Raw genomic sequence first — 18,950 nt, forward strand, 5'->3', positions numbered from 1 at the left:
ATATATACCAGCTCCCTTCAGCCATTGGTTGAGATCTCTATTCCCAGTGACATTAACTCAATTTGTGCTGGCCAGTCTTCAACTGCCAACACTGCATCTTTTTCTGAGCACTTTCTCTGGCCACTGGAGTCTGTTCTGCCCTTACAGAGGCTAGAAATGCTGGGGAATTATCACCTCATTGTGTCAGAATATCCCCACTGCTATGGAAAATTAGGCCAGTGGGCACTAAAATGATAGAGCACAGAGTTATGAGTGAGGCTCTACCACTGTGTTACAAGTATCAACCTAAATTTAGGAAAAAAGAAAATGAGAAGACTGTTAATACAAGGTATTGTTGGGAACCAAATAGTAATGATAATAAAATAATTTGGAAAGCGTAAAGTACTAAAAAAGAAAGCCATAATTTCTATGATTCAGACACTGTAACCAAGCACTGAGTGTAAAAAGCCTGAATAATTTGTTTTTTTATTTGCAAATTTATTTTTGCAAATAAATTTTTAGTTTTTTAAGATATAAGGCATGAAAAATCAATGTATGTATTCTGATTTTTTTGTTGTTATTGTTGTTCAATGTAGCACAAAGAAGATAGGAGCAAATATATAACAAAAGATACATAACCTATCCCAATTATTTTATAACAAGTTTTATAAAATAGACATATTAACTAGAAATACTTTTCTACGATTTCACTAATAGAAAAATTATTTATTGAACTTTACCTTGTCAAAAATTAGAATTTTTCTGCTCTGTACTTAATAAATTCACTATTGGTGGATATGTTTATGAAAGTATGAAAGCTCACACTAATTTATGTAGAGACATAAATGTGTTCTATACTATTTCAAAGTCCCCAAGTCTTAATATTTCATTTGTCATCCTAATAGATATGTTAGTATTAGAAAGAATACTAAACTCTTTGGCACTGAATATGCTTCCTTGGTTTCTAATGGATCTTTTTCTAAATATTATGAAACGTATCATTGCATACTTTTCTAGCACTTTTTCTAAATATTATGAAACGTATCATTGCATACTTTACACACTTGACTTTAAGGCAGAAAATCTGAACTAATACTACACAGTTCAATAAAAAATAACTTTGTGATAATTGTACAATGGTTATGTAAACATTAGGGGAAGATGGGTGAAGGATATAGGAGACCTTCTATATTTTCAACTCTTCTTTAAGTCTAAAATTACTTCAAAATAGTTAAAAAATGGAGCTTGAATTGATGATCTTGTTCTGACTCTTCCACATACTAACTTTATGACTTATAGTAACTTCTCTGAGTTTTAATTTTCTCATCTTTTTAGTAGGAGACTTGATAGATGCTCTGAAAATTTCTTTGTCTTGAAAAACTGTTATATTAGTATATATCCTACCATTTGTAGAATCTAACAAAGAAAATTGTCAAAATCAAAGTACATGTTATGTACCTTACCATGTATTTTTAAATGAGTTAGCAGTACACATTTTGAAGATGTCCTATTAGGCACAATGAAAAATAAGTATAAAGGAAAACAATATTAATGTAAAGAATATATTCAAATACTTACTGTCTGTATTTTTGCATTTTAAAAACAATAGTACTCATTAAAATCTACCATTGAAAACACTTATTTTTGGAACTACAATTTAAAATGTGATAGTTTCATCTTTTAAACCATTCAGATGTGCAAAACTTTTGGAGTAAAACAATGAAAGATAAAGTTGTTAACATATAAAAGAAAAAGAAGATAAAAATACCTTAAAAGAAAAAGAACTGCAAAAGTAGACTAACAAAGCAATAATTGCCTAGTATTTATATGTTTTGTCAACCAAGTTTAAATCACTTGGGCTGTATACCACATATACTGTAGTCTGATAAAGCCTAGAGTGGCTCCAAGTCTGTTTGCCCCCAAATGGTCCTGGCCCATGCCAGATGTCCCAGAACAATTGTTAATACTCTCAACATTGTCCTAACTTAGATTACTATATGGTCACCCTAATAATAATCAAAAGCTATGACTTTTTGTTGTAGACCTTCCAATTTTAGCCATAAAATCTTGCGGATTCATAAGATAACTTGACCTTGCAATTCCTCTATGTGTAAGTAATAGAAATATTTATCATAGCTTACTCTTAACGCTATCATTGTGGTGCAATAAATTAGTACATCCTAACATTTTCTATCTTCCATGATGTTCTTAGCTAGAACTAAGACCAGAGATCAAAAATGGACATAGGAAGTGGTAGAATATAATTTTTAATGTATATTTTCACATTAAACATGGAAACAATCATTTGAATAACACCTTCATTAAAAAGTACTGTATATAGGAAGATGAAGTGAATTGAAGGAATAACAAATTAGGCATTATAAGTATAATACAACTTCAAATGATAAATAATAAACACACAGATGGCATCAGGGAATAGTTTGCTTTATGGATTATTCAGATTTCTTATCTGTTTACTTCCCACTACTCAAATAAGCAACAGTATTTTTTGACTTCCAGATAAGCTTTTAACGCCTCTGGTCAAGGCTCCTTTCTAATGCAATTTGCTATTTCCACGGTTTATTATAGGTCAAATAACAAAAAGTTATAGCAAGGTTATTTGTATTTATAAGTACAAGAACAAATTTGCACCATGTATGTTAAAAAAATACATTACCATAAACCATTTTGATGTGAAAAACATTACCATAATTATTCCTAGATTTTGCCTTGATATTTAACCTTTTGGTTTCACTATGTAGTCATAATCATGATAAGTCGTGAGTGTCTAATTTACATCAAATAATTCTAAATTATTGTATCCATGTGTCATTTCATAGAATTGAGAGCAAGCTGAGCTTACTTGTAAATATATACCATTTTCATGTGGATGTTTATATGCTTATGTGTATATTACAGAGATGTGTGTGTGTGTGTGTTTGTGTGTGTGTGTGTGTGTGTGTGTGTGTATGTGTGTATTTATGTTTATTTGTGTGATAGAATGAGGGAGACTGAGTAGAGCTGTCCTGACTAATTCTGTAGTGGGGGTAGAAAAATTAGTAAAAAAAAAAAAAAACATTAGTTTTTCCTTTTACCTTCCCATTATGGAAAATTTTGAACATATTCAAAAAGAGATAAAATCATGTCATGAATCCCAGATACCATATACCCACATTCAAAACTATCAACTGACCAATCTTGTTTCCTTTGTAACGCTTACCTCAGGATACTTTGAAGTAAATTCTGTCACATCATTTTTCTTCTAAAAATATTATAAACTTAAAAAAGCTAAAATACTATTATTAGATTGAAAATAATTAACAAAAACTCCTTAATATCACCAAATATCTGATCTGTGTTTAAATTTCCTTGCTGGTCTTATAAAGTTATTTTACATTTTGTTCAAACCTTTTCCCTGATTAAATAGATGTATTGCAACTGTCTGGTATGTCTCAAATCTTTTTAAATATGTATCAGTCAGATTTCAATCAGAGAAACCAGATAAACAGAACCAATAGATATATACATGTATTTCTAACTTTTATTGCTAAATATAGATAAGTAGTAACCGAGTAATAATAAGGGAACTGGACTACAAAATTGTGGTCACTGACTAAGCAATCTCAGCGTCAGGAAGGAAAGAGAGATAGGGAAGGGAGAGCAATTGCAGGCCCAAATGTGCTTGGAGTCTAGGCTTTCAGGAGGAACTAGTCACTTTGGTAACTAACCCCTTAAATTCCTCCTTCCAGGTACTTAAGAATACCTTCAGGATTTGTCCAGAATTTGACTGAGGTAGGCTTTGTGTCCCCACAAAAATATCAAATTGTAATTTCCATAATCCCATAATCCCCATGTTTCAAGGGAGAGACCAGGTAGAGGCAACCGAATTATGAGGGCTGGCTCCTCTATGCTGTTCTTGTGACCCTGAGTTCTCAGGAGATCTGATAGTTTTTGTAAGGGGCTCTTTTCCCCTTCACTTGCCCTTCTTCCTGCTGCCTTGTGAAGAGGTTACTTGCTTCCCCTTTACCTTCTACCATGGTTGTAAGTTTCTTGGGACCTCAGCAGCTGAACTGGGAATCAATTCAACCTTTTTTATTTTATTTTTTTAATAAATTACACAGTTTCAGGCAATTCTTTACAGCAGTATGAAAATGAACTAATATAGGAGTCATGACTTTATTTTGATAATTCTAATCAAATTATCAAAATTTGGCTAGTCACTAAACATAGAATTTTCTGTTTATAAAGGTCAAGTAAGAAATTAATACACTTCCTAATTCAGGAACTACATTAAGCTTGTCATTTTCATGTGAAAAGTTAAATTTGGGTCTTTTCTATATCTTCCAAGAATCTACTTAATATGTTGAGTAAATCCTCTACCTTCTTGACCTCATGGAGGACAGTTACAAAAATTATTTTATTATCATTATTTATTGATTTTGCCATGTGTCCTTTCTGGTATGATTTTGGCTGTTTGTTTTTTTCTCTTTAATATGGATCAAATTGTCCTGCTTTTATGCATGTAACTTTTTATGAGATACCAGTTGTTGTGAATTGTATCTTGTTAGATGCTGGATGTTATTGTGTTCCTATATATATTCTTGAGCTTTGTCAGCAAATGTGGTTCTGTAGAAAGTGGTATTTTGCGGTTTTACTTCTAAGCTTTATTACGTAGGACAAGATCACCATTTAATAATGGACAAATTTTGCTGTATAACTGAGTGAATGTCCTCTGAGTACTACAGCTGATGCACAGTGAATTAAGAGATTTTCCACTGTGCGTGGTGGGAACAAGAAAAATTCCCAAATCTATGTGAGCACCAGGCACTGTTACTTCTAATCTTTAAGTAGTTTTCTACAGTACATGTGCTGATTAGTACTTAGCTAAAGGCTCAAAGGGACTCTTTCAGATTTCCAAATTTATTTCTGTGGAGCTCTCTTCTCTCAGTGCTTTGCCACCCTGGGTTTTCTAGCCTTCCTCTTTGGTGGTTCCCTAAAAAGTTAAACATAGAATTCCCATATGACCTAGCAATTCCACTCCTAGATATACACACAAAAGAATTAAAAACAGGTTTTCAAACAAATACTTTCACATACAGGCATATAGCAGCATTACAATAGCCCAAAAGTGGAAACAACCAAAATCTCCATCAACTAATGAGGGAATAAACAAAATGTTGTAGTCATCCAATGGGAATTCATTGAACCATAAAGACAACTTAAGGACTTAGACATGCTACAACATGGATGAACCTCAAAAACATTATGCTAAATGAAAGAAGTCTGATTCAAAGGGTCACATAATAAGTGATTCCATTAACATGAAACATACAGAGTAGATAAATCCATAAAGACAGAAAGACTGTTTCTAGGGGCTTGAGGAAGTGGCAAATGGGGAATGACTGGTTAATGGGTTTGAGTCTTTTTTTTTTTTTTTTTTGGAATGTTTTAGATGTCTTAGAACTAGATAGTGGTGATAGTTACACTGCACTGTGAATGTAAAAAGTACCAATGAATTGTGGTATACCTTAAAAAGGTTAATGGATAATTTCATGTTATCTGAATTTTACCTCAGTAAAAAAATATAACTCCCCCCAATACTCTGCACAATGGTTCCAGAATCCTCTAATCATTTATTGTCTACAAAGAAATTATACTGTGATACAAGTATTTAGCACAAGCATTCAACATGTTTATAAAGGTTATACCCAATGTAAAATGCATAATTTATGAAAAAATTAATGTTTTTCCTTAAATAATATTTCAATGAGAATTGGAAGCTAAACAGAAGGATTGTGTGTGTGTGTGTGTGTGTAGTATTCTTTCTTCTACCATTGTAGAATGGCCAGATAAATACAATAAGTATGTTGTCATTGAACATAAAGTATATATCCTGGTGATGCATTAGTAATGCATTTGTGGAAATTCTTGAAAGATTATCTCTTCATTCATTTCCTATCTGAAGAAGGATGAATTAGAGAGGTGTCAGAAAGATGAAGATGAGAAGCAGTATTATATACCATCATCGTTTTGTATAAAAGCTTTTGTAGCATGAGGTAGTATAGTGATTAAGTATACACCCTCAAGTCAGATTACCTGGGTTTGAGTATCTTATAGTCCTCTTATCAACTATGCGACCTTGGACAAGTTGTCCACCCCTCTGGCTCAGTTTATTCACCTGTAAAATCAGAATAATATCACCTACCTTTGCTGCAGAAGATAAGCCATCTGTCTAAAATTATACTTCCCCTTGCACGGTGTAATGTGATTGTTGAAGGATGGCTGCCTGACCAGGCACTAAGTTTCTGAGCTTCCTGTGCAGTCAGGTATGACCACGTGACTATTTCTCACTAAGAGGATGAAAGTTGAATTGGTGTATACTACTAAAGGCTCATGGTTTTTAAGAAATTAATTTGTCTTCTTCTTAATATTTTCCCTTTTCTTCAATCAGCTGGAAGTAGTGAACAATAAGTCTACGAGTCCCTGAACCAATGAAAGAAAGCTGCCTATGACCAAAAATGGCATCATTGGACTGGTATGTGAAGTGAGGAGGGGAATATCTACTGTGTTAAGTTACTAAAATTTTGGGGGCTATTTTGTATAGCAGCAGTCATAATCCTAATATTATGTATTAGGGTTATGAAGATTAAATGGGTTAATGTAGTAGTGCTTACTTGTAACTGAGCTTGACATAAATGTTTGCTAACTGTTAGCTCTGGTATTCTCTTTTTATTGTGACAAAATACATATACCATAAAATTTGCCATTTTAACCACTTTTAAGTGTACCATTCAGTTACAATATTATTTTCACCATATTATGCAATCTTTACCACTCTCTATTTCCAAAACCTTTTATCACCTCAAATAAAAATATCTACCCTTTAAGTTGTAACTCCTCATTCTCCCTTCATGCAGACAAATTCTAGATATTTCATACAAGTGGAATCATCCAATATTTGCAAATGTGTACCTCATTTATTTCAGTTAGCATGATGTTTGCAAGGTTCATCCATGTTGTAGCGTATATAAGAATTTCATTTCTCATTATGGCTGAATAACATTCCATCATAGGTTCCATACCTACTCAGTGGAATTGCTGGGTCATATGGTAATCCTATGTTTAACTTTTTGAAGCACAAAGTGTTTTACACAGAAATAGCACCATTTTACATTCCTATCAACAATGTACAAGAATGCCAATTTTTGTCCATCCTCATCAACACTTGTTTTTTTTTTTCTTTTTTTTTTTTTTTTTTTTGAGACGGAGTTTCGCCCTTGTTACCCAGGCTGGAGTGCAATGGCACGATCTTGGCTCACCGCAACCTCCGCCTCCTGGGCTCAGGCAATTCTCCTGCCTCAGCCTCCTGAGTAGCTGGGATTACAGGCACGTGCCACCATACCCAGCTAATTTTTTTTGCACTTTTAGTAGAGACGGGGTTTCACCATGTTGCCCAGGATGGTCTCGATCTCTCGACCTCGTGATCCACCCGCCTCGGCCTCCCAAAGTGCTGGGATTACAGGCTTGAGCCACCGCGCCCGGCTTGTTTTTGTTTTTATAACTATACTAGTAGATGTGAAGTGGGATCTTCATGGATTTTTATTTTGATTTCCTTGGTCACTAATGATGTTGAGCATCTTTTAATGTGTTTATTGGCCATTTGTATATTTTCATCGAAAAATATCTATTCAAGTTATTTGCCCAGTTTAAAATTGGGCTTTTGTCTTTTTGTTGTTTAGGTATGGGTATTCTTTACATGTTCTGAATACTAGCACCTTGTCAGATACAGGATTTGCAAATACTTTCTCCCAATTTTAATGTCTTTTCACTTTCTGGATGATGTCCTTTGATATACAAAAGTTACTAATTTTAGTAAAGTCTAACTTATTTTTCTTTTGTTTTGGTTATCTCATCTAAGGATCCATTGGCAAATTTAATGTCATAAAGATTTGTCCCTGGATTTTTCTAAGAGTTTTGTGATTTTAGTTCTTATAGTTAGGTCGTTGATTTATTTTGAGTTAATTTTTGCATATGACATGAGGCAGAGATCCAATTTCACCTATGTTCATGTGAAAATTCAGTTGTTTCAGTATAATCTTAACTATTCTTATGAGTTACAGAAGGTATTGGAGTTCGGTATATAGTAGTTATAACTTCCTGATGACTTGAAATATTCGTATAGTCTGTTTCTTTTATTTTCCTCTTTTATCTTATTTTTTTTTTTTTTTTGCTTTTTTAGCATACTCTATTTCTAAATTAAGATTTAGAAAAGGCTTTTATTGGTACTAGGGAAGGAAAAGAAAACTGGAGAATAAAGATGAGGAAAGAGATGATAAGATTCTCTTTTATCGTTAATAGAATTACTCATGTCTATATTAACTGTATGTTCCAGAGCCTCCAAACTTCCTGGGCCCTCATAGTAGGATTATGATATATAGTTTTATATGCCCTTTTTATGCCCTATTCCCCAGAAGTCCTGCTACCTCACATAAGGGAAAAGCCTAGGATGACAAAGGATAAATATTTTAAGTGTTTCCAAACTTTTCCATTCTATGTCTTCACCTCTGTGCTCTATTAGCTCTTTCTAAAATGTAAAGCCACAATGAAAGTTATTCCCACCATGCTAAACTACACAACAACTCAGATTTCTCTTATGCCTTGCCTTTGGTCTAACAAAACGTTTTGCGTCTCAAACGGAGGAAAGATAGGAAATTTTAAATAGAACTTACTTAGAAACTAAGAAAAAACGAAAAGCATAGAAAAATTAAAGTTTAATCTGTTCCCTGTATACTAACAACTAAAATGTATCCATGAATTGGCTTAGTTAATACATGTTTATGGAACACCAAGCTTGCTTCCTATTTCGTACTTCAAATATGCCAAGGCAGCATGCTTATCCAAGTGTTGTTAGCTGGAGATAGATTTGGGATATCCCCACATCTAGGTAATAACTTTCTCAGTTTTATTTGCAGATTTATTTCCAGCTCTCCTGACTCACCCCCAGTCCCAATCTATATAGTTTTTATACTTTAAACCAATCCTGTGAGTCATAGACGTGGTCTCATATTCCCTCAACTAATCCTAAAGATTACATGTTTTGTTAACACAACGCTTCATCACACCCCAATCCTATGATCTTGTTTTGACTTCTCACCCATTTAGCTTGTCCTTATCTGAATTATTTCTACTAATTGGTTGTGAAGTTAGTTCCACATGCTGGTAAAGACCAACCTCTTAGCATTGCAGCTAGAGAGCAGTGCTATAGGCGTTTGTGGCTGAGCATATATTCAGCAAGTGCTATTTTCCATGGTGGACTTAATGAGCCTCTAAGGAGACCAGTGTCCAACATATAGTAGAAGACTAGCCTCAATAACACCATCATGGAGCATAAGGAGTAATGTTAAAGATACAATTTCCACTAAGTAAAGATCAGCCCATATCTCCATCCTTAACTTCAATTTCTAGACGGGTACTCACTATAACTCCATTAGATCCTTGGATATCTCTAGGGAGAAAAAGAGTCCCCGTCATTAAACACAACAAGTATAATTTTTTTACTACTCTAAAGAGGGAATTTGAAATATGATTTGAATTTTTTTTAGAAGATAAAGCATACAACTTAGTATGTGGAGAAAATTCACACTGGCTACATTAATATCCAGTCCTGGTCTCTCAAACAGCTCTGTGGTTCTGACAGAAAATGCCATCATTCCCTGCTGGAACCTGTCTGAATCCTGTCAGCTCTTCTGACAGCCAGAAGCAGAGTTCTCATCTTTTACAGTTTCTAAAACCTTTTTTCTATTGAATTGCCCACTAAATTCCTATTTTTCTGTCAATGAGAAATCTCTGAATTTCTCAGTTTATTTGCAAAGCAGAGATGAATGACAGATTCTGAGTTTAATTACCACCGAAGCTCAGAACACTAGTTCTGTCGACCACCACAGCGTTTTTGAAATTCCCCAAATGCTCACAAACAATACCCATCTAGAGCGCTTTTATTTTAGGCTAACAACTTGAAAACTGCTCTACCAGCATATATAATAATAACCAAAATACTAGGAGATGCTTGTTGAAAATAAAGGCAAAGTTATTTCAGTAGACCTCCTAGGCCTAAATTAAAAAGTTAGTTAGAACTCCCATTTAAAGACCTCCTAGTAAAGTTCACTCAGGGTGTCTGTATCTGTACCAGTTGTATATATTTTAACATTCTCTAGGTAGTATATTTCCCACATGGTCTTTCTGTATTTAAATCTTTTCACAACTCAATTTGGAATATTAAATGCTACATTTTTACTTTATGCACTTTGCATTCTCAGTCCTTTTGTTAATTATCTCTGTGACATTGGACAAGCACTTCATCTTTGAGGACCTTATTTATCTATAACATAAAGGAGTTTTTGAGAATCCTTATAGTTCTGACTTTCTCTAAGAGTAATTTGAAAATATTATGAAATATGGGTAAGGAGTCAAGGAAATTTTATCTCTAATTCTTTTCTAAGGAATTGAGTTAATTTAAATCAATTACTTTATAGGAGAATACTAATTTACAGAGGTTAATATATTATCGGTAGTCAAAGTAAGAAGAATAAAGTGTACTGAGATAGATATTTCCCCAAAAATATGTAAATACTTAAGTGACTTACACATAATGTGTGATCCTGGATTCTTTATGTAGATTTAGATATGGAATATATTCTTTCATAATGCAGACAAATACTAATATATGTCCCTGTGATACATATCAAGTAAAATTATTTGAAATAATTGCAAGCCAGAATCAATTATATAGAGGCCAAAACGTATCATTCTGTTTATCCAAATTGTTTTGCCAAGGCAATTTTGAGACAGAAGCAATTTTGAGGGAGCTTGATTTATATAGTTGATAGGTTAGAGACTGGCTGCCTTGTTTTATTTTACCAGCACTATCTCCATTTTGAGAGCTAACGTTGAAGCGTAGGTAGATTTTATTTTTACAAAACATTGTTTCAGTGTGCTTATGATAAATCACATAATCTAGGAATTCTGGTTGCACATTCACATGTAGCAGTGCTTGGCCAAAGCTGAATAGCAGCTGTCCATTTAGTCAGGGCATACGCTCTGGGCCTTGAAGTGATTCCCATCACTCACACTTCTAATGGGCTATTTCACTCATTATGTTGCCTATCTGCAATTTCAGCAAATATATTTATCCCATTTGTTACAACTGTTAATATTGAGTGGAAATTAAAATTTCCCCTGGATTTATAAAAAAAAGCTTTGGATTCCTTGTCACCCAAATTTAGCATCCTGTTTTAAAAGAATGTTTATGGGAATTTGTACATTTTATAGCTTTTAGATCCTTAAGCTTTCTGAAGTGGGTAAATGTCAACCCTTGATTGATATAGCATCAAAATAAAGACAAGGAAAAGCATTGAGTTATATATTCCTCACAGAGAAAATACAGAAAAAAGTATTCCATCTAAATTTGAATACCAATTAAATAGAATAATTAATAAGCAGCATTATTAATAGTTAAAATTCCACAAATATTTCACCCTAACACAAAAAAAGCTATTTAGAAATCCAAACACTGAAAATAAAAGCTAAATTAGACACATGTGTTATGGCTTTAAGTGGAACCATTTTTCTGATAAAAATAAAAATTAAAAAATTAAATCCTTTTTTTTTTTTTTTTTTAGAGATAGGGTCTTGCCCTGGTTCCCAGGCTAGAGTGCCGTCATAATCATAGCTCATTGCAGGTTCAGCCTCCCCATTAGCTAGAACTATAGGTGTGCTACCACACCCAGCTAATCTTCTTTTAATTTTATGGAGATGGGGTCTCACTATGTTGCCCAGGCTGGTCTTAAATTCTGGCCTCAAGTGATCCTCCTCCCTGGGCCTTCCAAAGTGTTGGAATTTCAGGTGTGAGCCACTGCATCCTGCTTTCAACATGTTAAAATGATGTTTATGACATATACTCTTAACATGGCTCTGAAATGATAGAAGTATTTTTACTCAAAACTCAGAATTTTAAATCAAATGTGTGCAGAATCCCAGAGGCTCTTCTGCAAAGTACTAGGAAGTCACACACTAGTGTTCAATTACCAACTAACCCAAAATTAAAATACTTAGAAGATTAATAAAAAGCTTATTTAACTAGAGATTACTTTGCTGTTTGTTCCCTCCCTTCTTAAAATATATTTTATTCTGAAAGAGATATATGGAACCATTGGAGCAGGAAATTATCTTGATGCCTCAGCCATATTTGTGCTCTTTCCACCATGAAGTCTCAGATGAATGGTAGGGTAGGAAGTAATATGTTTTGTCCATGGCAGCTGCTGTAGGACAAGGAAATAAAGATAGATACATTAGAGATTCCAAGCTTTTGGGAGTTGCATTGCCCACAAATTGCAAAATATCTTTTTTATCATCTTATTTTTTAGAGAAAAGATTTTGCTCTTTCACTCAGGCTGATTGGAGCAGCAGCACAGTCATGGCTCACTGGAGCCTTGCATTCTTGGGCTAAAGTGATCCTCCCATTGCAGCCTCCCAAGTAGTGGGGACCACAGGCATACCACAACACTTGGTTAATATATTTTTCTTTTTTGTGAAGATGGGGTCTCACTGTGGTGCCGATGCTGGTTTTAAACTCCTGGCTTCAAGTGATCCTTCTGTGCCTCCCAAAATGCTGAGATCTCCAAAATATCTTTTATTTGATTTTATAACACATATTATTCGGCCTCTTGGATAGGCTACTTGGCATACACATTTAATTTCCTGAGTTTCATTGATCTGCTTTATTTTGTTTTGATAATTTGGTGGAGATGCTGGAGATCATGAAAAATATTGAGATGTTTCCAACCAGATGTGCAAATATTTTACCTTATGATGTCTTAGACGGTTGCTTCTTTCTTGCAGCTTAATTCTGAAAAAACATGTCATCAAAAATGAACATTGGTGTAGCCAGTAAATACAGTTTCAGATAGATTAAGAGTGCTTCCACAGAAAACATACGAGATATTTACATTTATTTCCACTATTAGATTATAAAATCCAAGGTATCAGAGGTTGTGTCTGCCTAGGTCATTTTATTCATTTCATATCATTTCTCAACATAATACATGGCCAGAGTATGTGCCTGAAAAATATTTGTTAAATGAATCCCTACTACTTTTTTAATGACCTATTAATTGCATACTTAATATATAAGAATTCAGAAGCTTTCAGATATACATTCACTGTGATTAAGACATGCAAACTACTCAGGAAGTATCAAATATGCAAAGTTTATTTTACAGTGAAGCCAGCTACATCATGATGTGTAGCCCTTATTTTACTGTTTTTAGATCAGTGTTTCTGAATATCTTCAAATTAAATTTACTCAAGCCACCATATTTTCTGAACTAATAGTTATAGTACCATTTACTATGTTCTTTACTAGCCCATGTAGAATTAGCAACTATTTTCGGACAGGTGCTACTACTTTTGTAGATAAAACAGAATGAAATTTTAAAATATGTTTCAAGTAGTAGAATTATTACATAACATGTGAAAAGATGCTCAACCTCATTATTGTTATTATTACTATTTTCTTTTTGAGACAGAGTCTCACTCTGTTGCCCAAGCTGGAGTGCAGATGCATGATCTTGGCTCACTGCAACCTCTACCTCCCAGGTTCAAGTGATTCTCCTGCCTCAGCCTCCTGAGTAGGTGGGATTACAGGCACACACCACCATACCTGGCTAATTTTTGTATTTTTAGTAAAGACATGATTTCACTATGTTGGTCAGGCTTGTCTCAAACTCCTGACCTCATGATCTGCTGGACTTGGCCTCCCAAAGTGCTGGGATTACAAGGATGAGCCACCACGCCTGACCTAGCCTCATTATTAATTGGGAAAATTAAATTTAAGTTATAGTAAGATAGTTCATATCTGTCAGATTAAAGCAGTGTAAATATCTGACAATAACAGATTTGTCAGGATATGAAGCAATGATACTCTTATCTCCTCTGGTGGGTGTATAAGGCCAATATTCCTGAAGAATGTAGATTCAAAAATCCTGAACAAAATACTAACAAACTGAATGTAGCAGCACATCAAAAAGCTAATTCACCAGTATCAAGTAGGCATTATTTAGGGAATGCAAGGTTGGTTCAACATATTCACAAATCAATCAATGTGATATACCACATAAACAGAACCCTTCCCCAAAATATCATACAATCATCTAAGCAGATACAGAAAATACCTTTTATAAAATGCAACATCCTTTAATGACAAAAACCATCAACAGATTAGGCATTGAAAGAACATACCTCAAAATAATAAAAGCCAACTATGACAAACCCACAGACAACATCATACGGAATGGGCAAAAGCTGGAACCATTCCCTTTGAGAACTGGGACAACAAGGATACCCATTCTCACCACTCCTATTCAACATAGAACAGGAGGTCTTCGCCGGAACAATCAGACAATAGAAATAAATAAAAGACATCCAAGTAGGAAAAGTAGAGGTCAAATTATCTCTCTTTTTCAGTGATATGATTCTAGAATTAGAAAACCCTAAAGACTCTGCCAAAAGGTTCCTGGAACTGAGAAACAAATCAAGTCAAGGTTCAGGATACAAAAAAATGAACAAAAATCAGTTGCATTTTTATATAGCAGTAACATTCTAGTTGAGAGCCAAATCAAGAACAGAATCCTATTTACAGTAGCCACAAAGGAAATGCAATACCTAGAAATTCATCTGAAGAAGGAGGTGAATGATCTTTACAAGGAGAACTACAAAATGTTATTGAACGAAATCATAAACAACACAAATAAATGGAAAAAATATTCTATGCTCATGGATTGGGATAATTAATATAGTGAAAATGGCTATATTGCTCAAAGCAATTTACAGATTCAACAGTATCTTTATCAAAATACCACTGTCATTTTTCATGGAATTAAAAAAATCTATTCTAAAATTCGTTTGGAATCAAAAAAGAGCCCAAATAGGCAAAGCATTCTAAACACAAAGAACAAAGCCAGAGGCATCACATTGCCTGACTTCAAACTATACTATAAAGCACAGTTATCAAAACAGCATTGCACCAGTATAAACAGAGACACATAAGCCAGCGGAACAGAATAAAGAACCCAGAAATAAACCTGTGCACTTACAATCACCAGATCTTTGAAAAAAATCAACAACAGTGAAAGAACTCCCTACTCAATAAATGGTGCTTGGATAACTGTTTAGCCACATGCAGAATGAGACTGGATCCCCTACCTCTGGTAATATATGAAAATTAACTAAAGGTGAGTCAAAGATTTAAAGTAAGACATCAAACTCTAAAAGTCCTAGAATAAAATCCAGGAAATACTGTTCTGAACATAGGCTTGGGCAAATAATTTATGGCTAAGTCCCCAAAAGCAATTGTAACAAAAACAATAAATAGACAAGTGGAACCTAATTAAACTAAAGAGCATCTGCACAGCAAAAGAAATTACCAACAGAGTAAAACAGACAGCCCAGAGAATGGGAGAAAATATGCCCAAGGTATGCATCTGATAAATGTCTAATATCCAGAATCTACAAGACATTTAAACAAATCAACAAGCAAAAAAAACAAAAAATCCAATTAAAAATGGACAAAGGCCATAAACACACACTTCTTGGAAGAAGACATACAGTAGCCAACAAACATATGAAGAAATGCCTAACATCACTAATCATCAGATATATGTGCTGCTGAAGCGAGCACAACATCACTAATCATCAGATAAATGCAAATCAAACCACAATGAGACACCATCTCACCAATCAGAATGGTGATTATTAAAAATTCCATAAATTGGAGGGAATGCAAACTAGTTCAGTCACTGTAGAAAGCATTTTGGAGATTTCTCAAATAACTTATTAATAAAATAGAACTACCATTCAATCTAGCAATCTAATGAGTATATACTCAAAGGAAAATAATTATCTCTATCAAAAAGACACATATACTCGTATGTTCATTGAAGCTCTATTCACCATAACAAAGACATGGAATAAACCCAGGTGCCTATTAACGGTGGATTGGAACAAGAAAATGTGATACATATACACCACGGAATACTATGCCACCATAAACAGGAATAAAATCATGTCGTTTGCTGCAACGTGAATGGAGCTGAAGGCCATTATTCTAGGTAAATTAATGCAGGAACAGAAAATCAAATACCACATGTTCTCACTTATAAGTGGGAGCTAGACATTGAATATACATGAATGTAAAGATGAGGGAAATGGACACTGAGGACTACAAGACAGGGGAGGGAAGGAGGGAGGGAGCAGATATAGGGCTGAAGAACCACGTGTTATGTACTGTGTTTACTGCCTGGGTGATAGAATTGTTGGGACTCCAAGACTCAGTATCATGCAGTTTACCCATATAGCAAACCTGTGCATGCACCTTTTAATCTATAATAAAAGTAGAAACTAAATTAAAAAAGAAAATAGTTTATAGTAGACATACAGGCTTTTCGCAGATACTTCCTATTCTTCTTTTCTGGGCTTACACTAAAATTTTTACCACCCCCTTAAATTTAAATGTTACTGTATAACTTGTGCACTTTGCAAATGGGAGACTTTAAGAGCTGGTAAGTGATTAAGGAGGTTTCTTTCTCCCTTTTAGTGGTAACTGGCAGCATATTCTAAGGGAGGAAGATGTGAGTGAGAGATTCTACCTACTCAACCCCCTTATCTAAGATAAAAACATAACAAGAGCAACAAATAAACCTTTGATGTTTTAACCACTGAGTGTGGAGATTGTCCAAGCCCATTACCATTATTCTAGCATTACTAAGTAAAGTCAAACATTTGTGTGTTTATTGCCCAGCTATTTCGATAGATGACATTTACCCTTTTGAGTATATATATAAAGAAGCATGTAGAAGGATGTTTACAAGAACATTGTGGTAATGGAAAAAATGTGGAGAAAAAAGTATCAATAAATTATAAAAAATAAACTATAATATATTCATACAACATAATCCTGTGGAGCAGAAACAATTAATGAAACATAGCCACGCTGCATCAACAAAGAAGAATCTCTAAGTATGTTATTGAATGTAAGAACCAAGTCAGAATAGTACTTATGTTAAATGCAAAGTGTGAAGAGTTGATGAATATTATAAGAATTCATGCACAGGCTGTAAAAATATAAAGAAAACCTAAGAAATGATTAATATGAAATTCAGGATCATGATGTCCTCTTCTTCACCGTCTCTGTATAGTGGAAAAGAAACAGAATGTACTCAAGAAATAGAGGGATGTTAACAGGCAGTGTTTTATTTCTTAAGCCAAGTAATGGATATATCTGTGTTTATGTTAATACACTATAACTTGTCCTTACATGTTTTATATATTTCTCTCCATGTATTCCATATTTCACAGATAAAACTATTTTTAAATCCATCAGTAATAATACTGACAAACAGCAGCCCATAAAATAGGTTGAATAATATATGTGGAGTTGCCTATATAATTCTTTAAGAAAAGTTTGACTTTGTTGTTCAGGGACACAGATGAAGATGAAATAAGTGATATCCTAATTTTGCCTTGGATGGTTTTTGTGAGAAGTTGGGCAATTTTTTATTGGCTTCATTTACGTTTTTAGGTTTATGAAGTCCCAGTATATTTGAAGATTAATGTTTACAAAACACCTTGCATCTGAAATAGTACCATATTGTGTATTAAAATATGATACTACTATTGAAAATAATACATTAAAAATATGCTGTAGCTTCTGATTAATGAGTATTCTTGAATGAGTAATGGGAGTACTGGCAATCTACATCATCATTGGCTTGGTTTTGAGTGATGATATGAAACATTTAGCTTAGTGGAAGAGATAAAAAATGATAGCAATTAGATAGATTTTTGAAAGCCGAAAGTTCAAACATATACCAAACTCTGATAACACTTTCATAGTGCTTTTTGCATAATGAAAAAAAATCTGCCAGGGATAGAAATCCATAAGAAGAGTGTTTTGAATAGAAAAAAAAATGTAACCTTGCTTAGGACGTTAGCACTGAATGTCAAAATGCCATGCTGCTGGCTTTCGGTGTTAGCTTTTGTAGATGATGGGTAAACCTCTATACAATTCAAAGGGTCGTGAAAAAAATATGGTCCCTGCCAATAGCACACCTAAATTACCAGTTTTCCATTTTTTAAAATGAGCAGAAGTTAGTACAGTGCTTTCTTCAAAGGCAGGTCATTAAACAGAGGAGATTAAGTCAGGCCTGAATGAAACTGGGGTTTGAGGACTGACTTCGAGGTGGATGAAAACAGCAATTTGAAGCATGGCAATATCAGGTAGGAGCTGAGTTAACAATACTATCCATGGAGAGTAATGTGACCAATGAAAGCACTCTAGTAGTGGTATCTGAAAAGCGGCCAAATTTAATGTCAAAGAAGTCCATCTGAGTTCAAATTAGACCTCAGTCAAAGCCACAGGAATAGGTATGTTTCTAGAAAAGAGCAGTCAATTAGGATTAGGAAAGCTGGAAGGCTGAGTAGGATTTGTTAAGAGCAAGTTAGATTGTGACTCTGAACCCAAAGCAGGCTACTAATCATAAAGAAAAAGTATACAACGTAGCTGTTCACTTCATCTGAGTAAATATCTAGAGCACTCATACCAAGAGCATTATATGTATGTTCTAAACTCTCCTCAGCGAGGAATGGAAATTTGAGTAGTCTGCCAGGCTTGTGTGATTCACAGCTTTTGTACCACAGAGAGTTCCATTCGCAGGATTCTGAAGAACTTCTGTGCTTGTAATTGGCTAGACCAAAAAGGAAGGCACTGATTATAAAAACCATCTTTTTAACTGTTAAAAATATTCAAAACTTTTGATTCTACTTGCTGCTTCCTGGAACTCAGCCTGCATGCTGTGAGAAGCCCAGGGCAAACAGAGGAATCACCAAGATGATAACAGAGACATTCTAGGTATATGAAG

The sequence above is a fragment of the Saimiri boliviensis genome, chromosome 2 (genome assembly GCF_048565385.1).
Source record: "Saimiri boliviensis isolate mSaiBol1 chromosome 2, mSaiBol1.pri, whole genome shotgun sequence".
NCBI lineage: Eukaryota > Metazoa > Chordata > Mammalia > Primates > Cebidae > Saimiri > Saimiri boliviensis.